The sequence below is a fragment of the Psammomys obesus genome, unplaced genomic scaffold (genome assembly GCF_907164565.1).
Source record: "Psammomys obesus unplaced genomic scaffold, mPsaObe1.curated_primary_1811, whole genome shotgun sequence".
Classification (NCBI taxonomy): domain Eukaryota; kingdom Metazoa; phylum Chordata; class Mammalia; order Rodentia; family Muridae; genus Psammomys; species Psammomys obesus.
Genome location: NW_026585626.1, coordinates 12,957,408 through 12,969,899, shown reverse-complemented (window position 1 = coordinate 12,969,899; position 12,492 = coordinate 12,957,408).

Below are 12,492 nucleotides of genomic sequence, written 5' to 3'. Positions count from 1 at the left end.
AGACAAAGTGTTCAGTGGATTAAATGTGTGGGATCAGAAGGGCCAACAGGGAAGTTGAGACCCTATGTGGCTGGCATACTCATAAATATCTTTTAGAACAATGGGGTACTCTAATTAATATTCCTGCAATCCCAGGGACAGAAAATGAGGAAATTGAGGATGATATGGTAGATGCTCCTAGAGAAGGAATTTATAGGACGTGATCAAGAGCAAGTACAAGCTATTACCACTGTCCAAACACAGCACATTACAGGAATTGAACTTTCTAACTTATGTTAGGGGGCGCTGTTGAGATACCAACAACCCTGCTCCTGAAATAGATATCCAACAGACCTGTGTGTCAAGAGCAGCAGCCCATAACAAGAGAAAAACTGCAAGGACTTGACAGCTGGTACAAGAGAAGCTGGAGGCCCAACATGCAGAAGAGTCTCCAGTCCTTGGGATTCCCCTGTGCTTGTTGGAAAAAAGAAATCAGGATGGAGGGTGATAACAGATTTATGAGCAGTCAGTGGAGTAATTCAACCAATTCACAATAACCCTCGCATGAGCAGAATAGGGAAAGATTTGCTTTCTCATTACCTCTCTGAACAATAGTGGTCCAATAAAGAGATACTATTGGAGGGTGTTGCCACAGGGAATGTCAATCACAACAACTTTATGTCAATATTTTGTGCAAGAACCATTCGAAATAATTCATAGGCAATTTTCTCAATCTATCATATATCATTATATGAATGATGTTTTGTTGGCTCATCCTGACACAGATACTTTAGACAAAATGTTTAAATTGGGGATTACAGATTGCTCCCCAAAAAATAATAATAATAATACAAAGAGGAGATTCACTTAGTTATTCGGCTTATAAAATCAGTCAACAAAAATTTCGACCACAAAAGGTATTGATCCATATGGACCAATTGCAAACTCTTAATGAGTTCCAAAAATTAATGGGAGATATTAACTGACTGAGGCCTGGAATTGTACTGAGTACTTAGGAGTTAACTAATTTGTTTCAAACACTACAAGGAGATTCAAACTTAAACAGTCCAAGGTGTGTAACAAATGAAACAGAAAAAGTGTTACATTTTGTAGAACACAGACTACCAGATGCATATGTGGATTGAATTGATCCTAAACTTGATTGAATTTTGGTCATTTTACCTTCAAATCATTCTCCTACTCGGTTAATTATGCAAAGAGAAGATAGTATTATAGAATGAATTTTCTTAGCACATAAAGTAAAAAAAAAAAAATAAGAACAGATAAATAAAAGTTTCTGAATTAATTATAAAAAGTAGAATAAGACTACATCAACTGTCAGAAACAGACCCAGCCAAAACTGTGGTACCTCTTACTAATTAATACTGAGGTTATGACATTGTGGGTGATCAATGAAGATTGGCAAAGAGCTTGTGGTAACTACTTGGGACAAATTAATAATAAATATCTTAAAAGCAAATGTACTCAGTTTATAAAAAGAACTAATTGGATTTTTTTCACATATTGTAAAGAGAACACCAATTACATAGGCCGCAACAGTCTATACTGATGTAAACAAGATGGGGATGGCAGATTATAAGGCAGACAAAATAAGCAAGGTCATCAAACCCCATATAGCTCAGTTCAAAAGCCAGAACTGTATACAATCCTTATGGTATTATTAGATTTTCTTGAACCTCTTAATATAATTACTGATTCTTTATGTGCAGAAAGTTTTGCATATAGAGGCTGCTGAATTTGTCCAGAATTAACCTCATTATTTATGTAACTACAACAGGGAAGCAGAAGTAGAAACTATCCATTACATATTACTCATATTCAGTCTCATACAGGTTTGCCAGGTCCATTGCCACAAGAAAATGAGGAAATTGACCAATTACTAATAGCGGATGTGATAGATGCCTCCTAATTTCATGAGAAAAATGTAATAGGAAAGGTTTAAAGAAAACATTTTCTATCACTTGGCAACAAGCCAAATAATTAATAAAAATATGTCTTACACGTTCTCTACACAACCAACTTACCTGCTGGTGGTGACCCTAGGGTATCAAACAAAATGACATCTGGGAGATGTTTTTCATTTTTGCAGGATTTGGAAAATAAAGGAATATACACCATACCATTGACACATACTCAGGGTTTCAATAGGCAATTATTTTAAGTTCTGAAAAGGCTGGTTGTGTAATTACACACTTATTAAGAATAATGACAATTATGGTAATACCTACACAAATCAAGACCGATAATGCTACTACATATATATCCAATAAGATGAAACAATTCTTTGCATATAACAATATAAACCCATTATGGGTATTTCACACAATCGTACAGGACAAGCAGTTGTAGGAAGAGCAAATTGTACCTTAAAAGAGATGCTTATTAAACAAAAGAAGAGTAAAAACACCCAGGGACAGACAAAGTAATGCTTTGTTAACTCTAGATTTTCTTAATGTTAGTGAAAAAGGAACAACAGCAGCTGAGAGACACTGGGTTAGAGAAAAAAACTCAAGGGCTAGGCCAACCAATAAGGATGTGGCAACATTAGAATGGAAATCTGCAAGAGTTTTGAGATGAGGTTGTGGTTATGCTTATCTACAGGGAATGACAAAACATGGTTACCAACAAAACTTACAAAGATTAGAGCTGACAACGGGAAACCTCTTTTCACCGGAGACAGGAATGTGTTCACAAAGCAAGTAGCCCAGGTGATTCATTCACACAAACTGCCTCGATTACTGATTGTTCCAAACTGGCATACAAATAATCTTCAAAAGGCTTCCAAAGGACAGACAACACAGAGCCTGGACAGACAACACAGATAATGGACAGAAAAAGATATAGCTCGCTTTTCCGGGGACTTGGCCAATATCCCAAATTTTTATAGGGCACCCTAAGGATGTCTTTTCCTACAGGACTTCTCTATTCCTAAAAGGTGGGGAGGATGTTTTTGGACTTTTGATGTACTACTTTAACTTGGCATGGATTACTATATATTGATAGAAATTTAAGGTCATTTTGTATTGTAAGTTGATAGAAATTTAAGGGTATTTTGTGTAAATTTAAGATTATTTTGTATTGTATATTGTTTGAGAAACAAAAGAAATGGAGGAAATTTTAAAAATCAGTAGGTTCCCTCATTTCAGAAAGAATTGCCATGTTGGCAGCACAACTAGAAAATTTGCAGGTAGAGATTGAAATGCTTGGAAAACAAAAGGCAGTAAGGCTAGTTGGAGAACATCTGGTAACTAATAGCCTGAGTTTTCTACAAGTGCCACTTGGTTTTGCTCCATTCACTCTTGGTGTCAAGTTCTCACAGCCCCATCATGAAGCAAGGGGCCAGAAGGAGCAGAAAGCTGTACAGGAAGAAAGGGTTAAAGAGAAAAAAGCCTGTTTCAAGAAAAAGTTTAATCCTGAACAAACTAAGCTGCCAGAGGAGCAGTCTTCGATTAAGAGATTGCCACTATCAACTTTCCCAGTAGCTACCAAAAGCCTTGGGTATCAAAATGCTAAGTGCTTCAACTGTGGTAAACTTGATCATTTAAAAAGAAATTGTGACCAAGCTGCTAAAAGCCTCAGAACTCAAGATGACAGGGGTGTTAACTCTGAGAGATATAGTACATTCTGCCAAAAGGGAATGAGACATCTGTGGTAGTACTAATTTTGCTGCAAGAACTGGAGTTTGTAGACCCTATGATGAAAGGGGTCATTGGACTATTGAATGTATGTCTAAGAGAAACATGCAAAGTAACTTCTTGCCGTTCAGAAAAAGCTTTTGGAGCCTAGCTAGAGGCTTGACAGCACAAAAATACAAGCCATTCCAGACAAGAGCAACCAAAAGTTAACAGGTTATAAAAGAAACTATCGATCTAAAAAGGGTTTGGTTCTTTGATCATCTCCTTTTAAAAAATCAACAGCAAGTTTCGTTCATATTAAAGAAAAGCCTTTATAAAAAACAGAAAAAGGGAAATGTTGTGGATGTAAACATGTTTTTGTTTTGATCCCAGGTGTAGGATTTTGGACTGATTCATATTTGTCAACAACAGCAAACTATTTTCCCGGCACAGGCTCTGAGATAATTTAAATCTCAGCACTCTGGAGAGGGATAAATGCCAGGGCCCTGAGAGATAACAGAGCTCTGAGAAGAAGGCTACTGGTGCTCTCCCCTTCTGCTCCTGATTGCTGCTGATACAGTTTGATGAGAAGAAGTTGGAGATGTCCTGAAATGAAAATTGCACTTTCCAAAAGGAATCTGATGACCCTAACGCAGGAAATAGCTAAAGAAATCTCTGCTTTCTGTCCCCAATAACTTCTTTTCTCTCCTACTCAGTATTGAGGCTTTGGAAGAAATTGAGGTAGAGAAGGAAGGAAGAGGTATAAGAATCTCAAAACTCAAGTGACAACACATGCTGGAGAGGTTGTGGAGAAAGGGGAACCCTCCTCCACTGCTGGTGGGAATGTAAACTTGTACAACCACTCTGGAAATCAATCTGGCGCTTTCTCAGACAACTAGGAATAGCGCTTCCTCAAGATCCAGCCATACCACTCCTAGGCATATATCCAAAAGAGGCTCAAGTACACAATAAGGACATTTGCTCAACCATGTTTGTAGCAGCTTTATTTGTAATAGTCAGAAGCCGGATACAGCCCAGATGTCCCTCAACTGAAGAATGGATGCAGAAATTGTGGTACATCTACACAATGGAATATTACTCAGCAATGAAAAATAAGGAAATCATGAAATTTGCAGGTAAATGGTGGGACCTGGAAAGGATCATCCTGAGTGAGCTGTCCCAGAAGCAGAAAGACACACTATGAGTAAGTATATACTTACTCATAGAGACATATAACATAGGATAAACCTACTAAAATCTGTACATCTAAAGAAACTAATCAAAAGACAGGACCCTGACTGAAATGCTCAATCCCCATCCCAAAAGGCAAAGAGGATGGACATCAGAAGAAGAAAACAGGAAACAACCTAGGAACCTGCCACAGAGGGCCTCTGAAAGGCTCTGCCCTGCAGACTATCAAAGCAGACCCTGAGACTTATGGCCAACTGTGGGGCAGAGTGCATGGAATCTTATGTAAGAAGTGGGAAATAGTAAGATCTGGAGAGGACAGGAACCCCACAAGGAGAGCAACAGAACCAGAAAATTTGAACACAGGGGTCTTCTCAGAGACTCATACTCCAACCAAGTACCAGGCATGGAGATAACCTAGAACCCCTGCACGGATGTAGCCCATGGCAGTTTAGTGTCTAAGTGGGTTACATAGTAATGGGAAGAGGGACTGTCTCTGACATAATCTGATTGGCCTGCTCTTTGACCACCTCCTTCTGAAGGGGGAACAGCCTTACCAGGCCACAGAAGATGACAATGCAGCCACTCCTGATGAGATCTGATAGACTAAGATCAGAAGGAAGGAGAGGAGGACTTCCCCTATCAGTGGACTTGGGGAGGGACATGCATGAAGAAGAGGGTGGGAGCGTGGGGTTGGGAGGGGAGGAGGGAGGGCCTTATGGAGGGATACAAAGTGAATAAAGTGTAATTAATAAAATAAATATATTTGTTTGTTAAAAATAGTCTGAAAAGTACACTAACACCCTCTTCTTCAGTTTCCTCATGTGGGATGTGGTAGGTTCTTTTATAAATTCCACGTTTTATGTCTGAATATTTTTCTCATTTTTGTTTATAGGTCTCTCTAATTTTTCTTCTAAGACTTATCAATTTACTTTTTCTACTTTTTCTTAATTTTCTTTTTCCTGTATCTCTAAAGTTTTTTTTTTTTTTTTTTCTTGAGAAGGCACAGAAAGCCACTATAGCTATTAAGGATACAATGTGAATTACCAGACCAATAGTAATTATAATCAGAATTATATTAATATAAATTATAATCAATATATCCTCTATTTGTTATGCCATCTAAAGAAGTGTTACACAGGGTCCTAAAGCCTTGTATTATGATATTTTCCATCCTTAACACTCTTGTTGAGTACTGCCCAGGTGACTAACCAAATCTGATAGCTTCTCAGTTTGTCTGAAGCTGGCATGATTTCTCTGTCCATGTGGTCGTGTTACACATTAGAGTGCCAAATGTTTTTTAACAAAATCTCAAATGTTCAATTTTTACCAATAATGACTTGGAGGCCAGATGCTGTGGTAAAAACCTGCTAGCTCAGAGAGGCAGAGAAAGCACCCAGCTGCCCTTTCTGCTCAGCTGATGCCCCGCCCCCAAAAAAGCCTCCCCTAAAAGGCCTAAAACAAACAAACAAACAAACTCAAACTGAATGTTCCTCCTTCTTCTTCATGTTTGTACTTAGTGTGTAGCTCTGTTTGTCCTCCTGACTTCCTCTTACTCTCTATGTTCACTCTCTGCCGGGTGATTGCTTGCTCCACCTTTTGTCCCCTGGTTGGCTTCATTTAATCCTGTTTACAATAAGCAGAAAGCTGTTAGATTAAAAGTATATGCTAGGCCTGAGACACCAAAGCTACCCAGCAGGGTATCAAAGCAGGGACTGAGACTCATGGCCAAACTTTGGGCAGAGTGCATGGAATTTTATGAAAGAAGGGGGAGATAGAAAGACCCAAAAGCTCCACATGGAAAACAACAGAGCCAAAAAAAAAAAAAAAAAAAAAAAAAAAGTCTGACCCAGGGGTGGTACAGAGACAGATATTCAAACCAAGGACCATGCAAATTCAATTTGTACCCTGGCTGTAACCCCCTCCCTCATCTCCTCCCAATCCTACTCTCCCTCACTCTTCTCCTCCCATTCTCCTCCCCTCATCCACTGATAGGAGTGGTCCACCTTCCCCTCTATCTGGCCCTAGCCTATCAGGTCTCATCAGGACTGACTGCATTGTCTTCCTCTGTGGCCTGGCAAGGCTGCACTGCCTCCTCCCCCTCCAGGGGGAGGTGATCAGAGAGCTTGCCTCTGAGTTCATGCCAGAGACAGCCCCTACTCCCATTACTAGGGAACCCACTGGGAGACTGAGCTGTCTATGGGCTACAACTGAGCAGGGGGTCTAGGCAATCTCCATTGCATGTGATAAATGATAATAATAAAAAAATGAAAAAAGAAGAATTACTTTGTGATTGTGTATTTGGTTAGACCATTCATTTATTTGTTCTCTTCTTAGTGTCTGACTTAGAAAAATTCCTGAAGAAGTCAGGTAGCTATAGAGTAAGTAGATATCTATAATGGAGAATTTTATTTGATATTAAACTTTTAATTAGCATACATACAATATAAGTTATTTACGATATTTCAATTTATTAGCTGATTCTTGCACTTCTATTTTCTCCAACAGTTTCCTGATCTTGCATTCCTCTTCTACCACCAGTAGCATTCTCTGTCATTCCCTGTTAGTAGTGTCCTATTATAGTTCACTCTTCCTCAATACTTGTTTCTCCTTTCTTATTCTTGCCATTCTAGTTTCTTAGTTAATACCCATACTACCTCATTTATATACAAATACATAAACATTACTAGTTAAGATTCTTGTATAAGTCAGAACAAGTGCCTTTATATTTCTGAGTTTGAGCTATTAATACTTCACTAAATATAATCCTTTCCAGATAGACCCATTTTCCTGCAAGTGCCATTTTTATTAATAGATGAATAAAAATTCCACTGTGTACACACACCACATTTCTATTATTCATTCATGTGTGAAGGGACATTTAAGGCAGACCTGTTCCTTCCTATTGTGAATAATGCAGCAATAAACAGAAAAGCACATGTATCTCTCATAGAAAAGAGTCTTTTAGGATTAAAGCAATCAAAGTAATCCATAGCAAAAAGAATACTGCTGGGCGTAATACACTATTCAACTTCAAATTATGCTACAGAATCATAAAGGCACAGACATTAGGACACTTTAGTCATAAGAAAGATATATAAACCAATGGAACAGAATAGAATATCCAGAAATAAATCTACACTCAATGTTTTTTTTCCATGTGATTACATGACTGACTTTTTAATGTACTAAAAAAGGAGAAGCATCAGTGAGATAACTTTCTACATAATTTTGAATGCTTTTTGTTGAAAATTAAATATTATTTAGTTTATTGAGCATGTAATTGACATGTGATTCTGCTCATATCTTATATGTCATTTGATAATGAAATTATTCATTATTATAAGAGAAATACTACCTGTCATTCTAAGGATATCTGTCAATGTAATGTGATAATAACAAACAAGCATAAATTTGATATTCTTATAGACATATATTCTGAAAACCAGAGAAGAAATATCACTTCTTTATGCACTCTTGATTTAGCCTTAAATCTTCATTTTCTAGACCAAAATACATATCAATCAACTTGTCCACAAAGATCATGAAAAAAAATACAGCTATGTCTTTTACCAAGGCAAACTTAAAAGCATTTCAAGGATACAAAATTACCATGTCTAGGTACCAATAATTGCCTCCCCACTTTATTGCCCCCGATTTTGTAGTGTTTTATTTCTTCCTGCTATCATCTAGCTATCAAAAAGAATTGCAAAGGACAGTTTTTTTTTTTTTGTTTTTTGTTTTTTTTTTCTTTTTAGAAATTACCTGTTTTTTGTTCATTTTCTTTTTTTTTATTTTCCTTCAAATCTTTTAAGACTAATTTGCACTTCCTAAATATTCTTAAGTGTGTTTTCTTCAACTGTACATTGGTGGATTTACAAGGCGCTATACTCCTAGAGAATAAGTTTCTCCCAACAGTTGCCAATAGCTCCTGGACTACAGCTAGGATTGAGTGCTCAACTCCCTTCTCCATGCTGGGGTTTGGTCTGGCTTTGGCTTGCACTATAAAATATTTTAAAATCAAGAAAGTTTCTACTTTCATACAATAGACTTCAATTTAGATTAGCACTGTATTGCTTCCCTCTGTGACTGTCGGCTTCTCTTTTGCTCTTTCCCTTACCAGTCTCCCTCACAGTTGTCATGACTCAGGCATTTAAGGCGACCTTGCATAATGAGGCTGTAGGTCTAGCAAGACTGTTGGCAGAGACCTCTGCCACCACCTGGAGTCTGCTAAGAGCTTTCTCACAAAAATGATCAAATATGTAGCAGTTACAAAGTGTCAAGCCTTTTATAATTTAGAACTCATAAAGCCTCACATCTATGATGAATAAATATTTTTTAAACTAAAAGTACCCAATTGAGTATAGCCCATACTCAAGAGAGGGAATAGACCAAAGAATCATTTCTTAGAAGAAATCTAGGAATTGCTGAACATATTTTGCATCCTCTATAGACTTATCAAACATTTATTTTTGCTAACTTGAAAAGTTAAAAATATGATTTTAATATATGATAATAAACAACTTCTTTTTCTTTGAAAAAGAATTATTAATATTTCTTACCCTAACCTTTTTATCTGTGACCTTTACTGATATTTTCTCAGGAGCTTTGATCTTTATGAATATAAATTGCAAATATTTTAGATAGATATTTTTATTGTGGATATAAACATGTTTTTGTTTTGATCTCAGGTATGGGATGTGGAACTGATTCAGATGGTCCACAGCAGCAGACTATTTGCCTCATGTGGGCTCTGAGAGGAGCTCTTTGCCAGCTGCAGATAGTTTGAATCTGAGGACTCTGGAGAGAGAATAAATATCAGAGCCCAGAGAGTGGAGCTGGGAAAAACAAGCCTGCTTCCCCCTTGCTGCTCCTGGTTGCTGTTGTAAAACAAGAAGTTGGAGATCTCCTGAAACAAGGACTGAACTGGTTCCAAGGAACCCTAGGACCTTAATCAGCAGGAAGCAGCTAAGAAAGAACTGTGCTCTCTCTTCCACTAACCCTTTTCTCCTCCTTCCTGGTGTTGGGGTGTTGGAAGAGATTGGAGTAAAGTAGGGAGGAAAAAATATAAAGAAAGGTAAATGAAAGAGTTTTAAAAATAACTAGCACCAACTTTTTTTTTTTTTTTTTTTGTTTTGAGTTGGTAATGCAAAGACTTTTAAATCCCCTGTTCATATACCTGGTGCTGGCATGCGTATTTGTTATACTGAATAATTTTCTGTGGTTGCATTAAAGGCAACTCCACTCATTTATGCAAATTCCCTTATATGTTAGTCATGTCAGTTTCTGACTTGGAACTCCACCCCTCACATGGCAGTGTATGTACCTGTCACACTTCCAGAGGGTCCTCTGAGATATAACATTTCTGAGATTCCCTTTCTTTTTAAATTATTTAATAATTTTACAGCCTGATCCCAGCCCTCTCCCTTTCTCCTCCCATTCCCATCCTCATATCCCACTGTATCTAATTCCTCCCTTCTTTTTCTCAGAGAAGAGGAGGCCCCTAAGAGGTACCTACCCTGGTACCTCAAGTCACAACAGGAATAAGCACATCTTCTCCCACTGAGGCCAAACAGGCAGCCCAGATAGCAGAAAGGGATCCAAAGGTAGGCAACAGAGTCAGAAAATAGTCCCTACTTCCATTGTTAGGGGGCCCACATGAGGACCAAATTGTACATAGGCTACATATGTGTAGGGGTTCTATGTCCAGCCCATGTAAGCACTTTGTATCAGTGAAGCACAATGGGCCCAGGTTAGTATACTCTGTAGGTCTTCATGTGGTTTCCTTGACCCCTCTGGCTCCCTCCATCTTTCCTCCCAGTCTTCCATAAACCCCCACAAGCTCAGCTTATTCTTTGGCTGTGGGTCTCTGCATCTGTTTTCATAGGCTGATAGATGAAACCTCTCAGCAGGAAGTTCTGGTAGGCTCCTGCCTATAAGCATAGCAGAGTATCAGTAATAGTGTCAGGGGGTGGATCTCTCCCATGAGATGGATCTCAAGTTGGGCCAGTCATTGGTTTGCCATTTCATCAGTCTATTTCCCTTTCTTTGGGGTTAGGTATAAAATATTTAGATTTTCTTGGGGGAACTTTTGTTGTTATTATTTGTTTATTCATTCACTTACTCCAGTCAAGTTGTACCACTTCTAGGCACTGAGAGTTTCATGTTGGCATATCTGTCCCTCTGACACAGCTTCCAATGTGTCACAGGTTTCATGGGGTACAGGTCTTCACTTATACTCTCAGATGCTCTCAGAACCTCCCCATTCATCTCAGAATCAGTCATTTCTCTAATGAGCTATCAGAAGATGATTAGTCTTAGTTGATTTTCCATTTCTGTAATAAGACATGATGACCAAGACAATTTATAGAAGAAATAGTTTATTGTAGACATATAGCTTTATAAGGTAGTCCCTTGATCATCATGTTGGGGAGCATAGCAGAAGTTAGGCAGGCATAGTGCTGAAGCTGGGAATTTACCTCTTCATCCACATGCTCAAGGTAGTGAGGGCACTAACTATAAATGGTATGCCAACTATAATCTTAGTGCTTAGGTTTTTTGTTTGTTTGTTTTCAGGACTATTGAAATTTCACCTATTTGGATCACTTCAGCTGACATACTAAAAAAGTTTGTTTAAACACTAATGTATATGTTTATATCACAAATATATCTACATGCCACTATGTCTTTGTTTATTAGTCTCCAAGACTCATCAATTGACATGTATTTTATTTGGATATTCTCCTGTTATTTACATGTAATCTCTCAGTTAGTAAGAACTAAGGCATCCTTCTGTTATTCATTTACTTATTGGCCCAAATCTCATATATTTGTAAGATTGCATTAAGGGAAACTTGAACTCCCAAGGAAAACAGCATCATAAGACACCATATATCAACAGACAATTAACATTTTCCCTACATCCTTTAGTGAGGCTGCTTCACACATTTAGAAATCTTCTTATATTTTCTTGTTACGGTCTACATTTCTCTTAGAATTAATTTTATCATTAAATAAGTCAACAGCTCATTTCTTTTTGTTGTTTAATGATGCTCCCTTGCATGGACAGTACAATAGTTTGTTAATGCATCAACCCATTGTTGGCCATCATGGATACCCTTTTGTTTGGAGGTGATTGTAAATAAAAACTATAAATATTGGAATGCAGAGTTTTGTGTAATCATGTGCTTTATACTTCAGTTAGGCAAATATAAGAACTCCATGGATGGAATGTATGGCTTTTAAGAAACAACCAATGAGTCTTTAATGATGTATATACCATTTCATTTTGTGGAATGGAAGGAGTTGTATTTTTTTTTTTTTTTTAATCTTAAGTCAGGGTCTCATTTTCTAGTCCAAATTGGCTTGTAACTTAGCATCTTCCCTTGCCTCCTGAGTACTGATATAACAGACCTGTCAAGATAATTGGCTTTTATCTCTTTTTTGTGTCTGACCGTGTCATAGCTTATAGCGTTGTCTTCACTACTTTTTTCCCAAGGCTTCATTTAGGCTCTTTCCTGTAGTTTGTGAGAAATACAGTCAACACAGTCTTTTACTTTACCTTTCAGTTTATGTGTGTGTGTGTGTGTGTGTGTGTGTGTGTGTGTAATCATAATTCATAATATTTTCAACAGTTTTTAAATGGTACAAAGGTTCATTAAAAATCTGATAAATATAATTTGGATTAGAA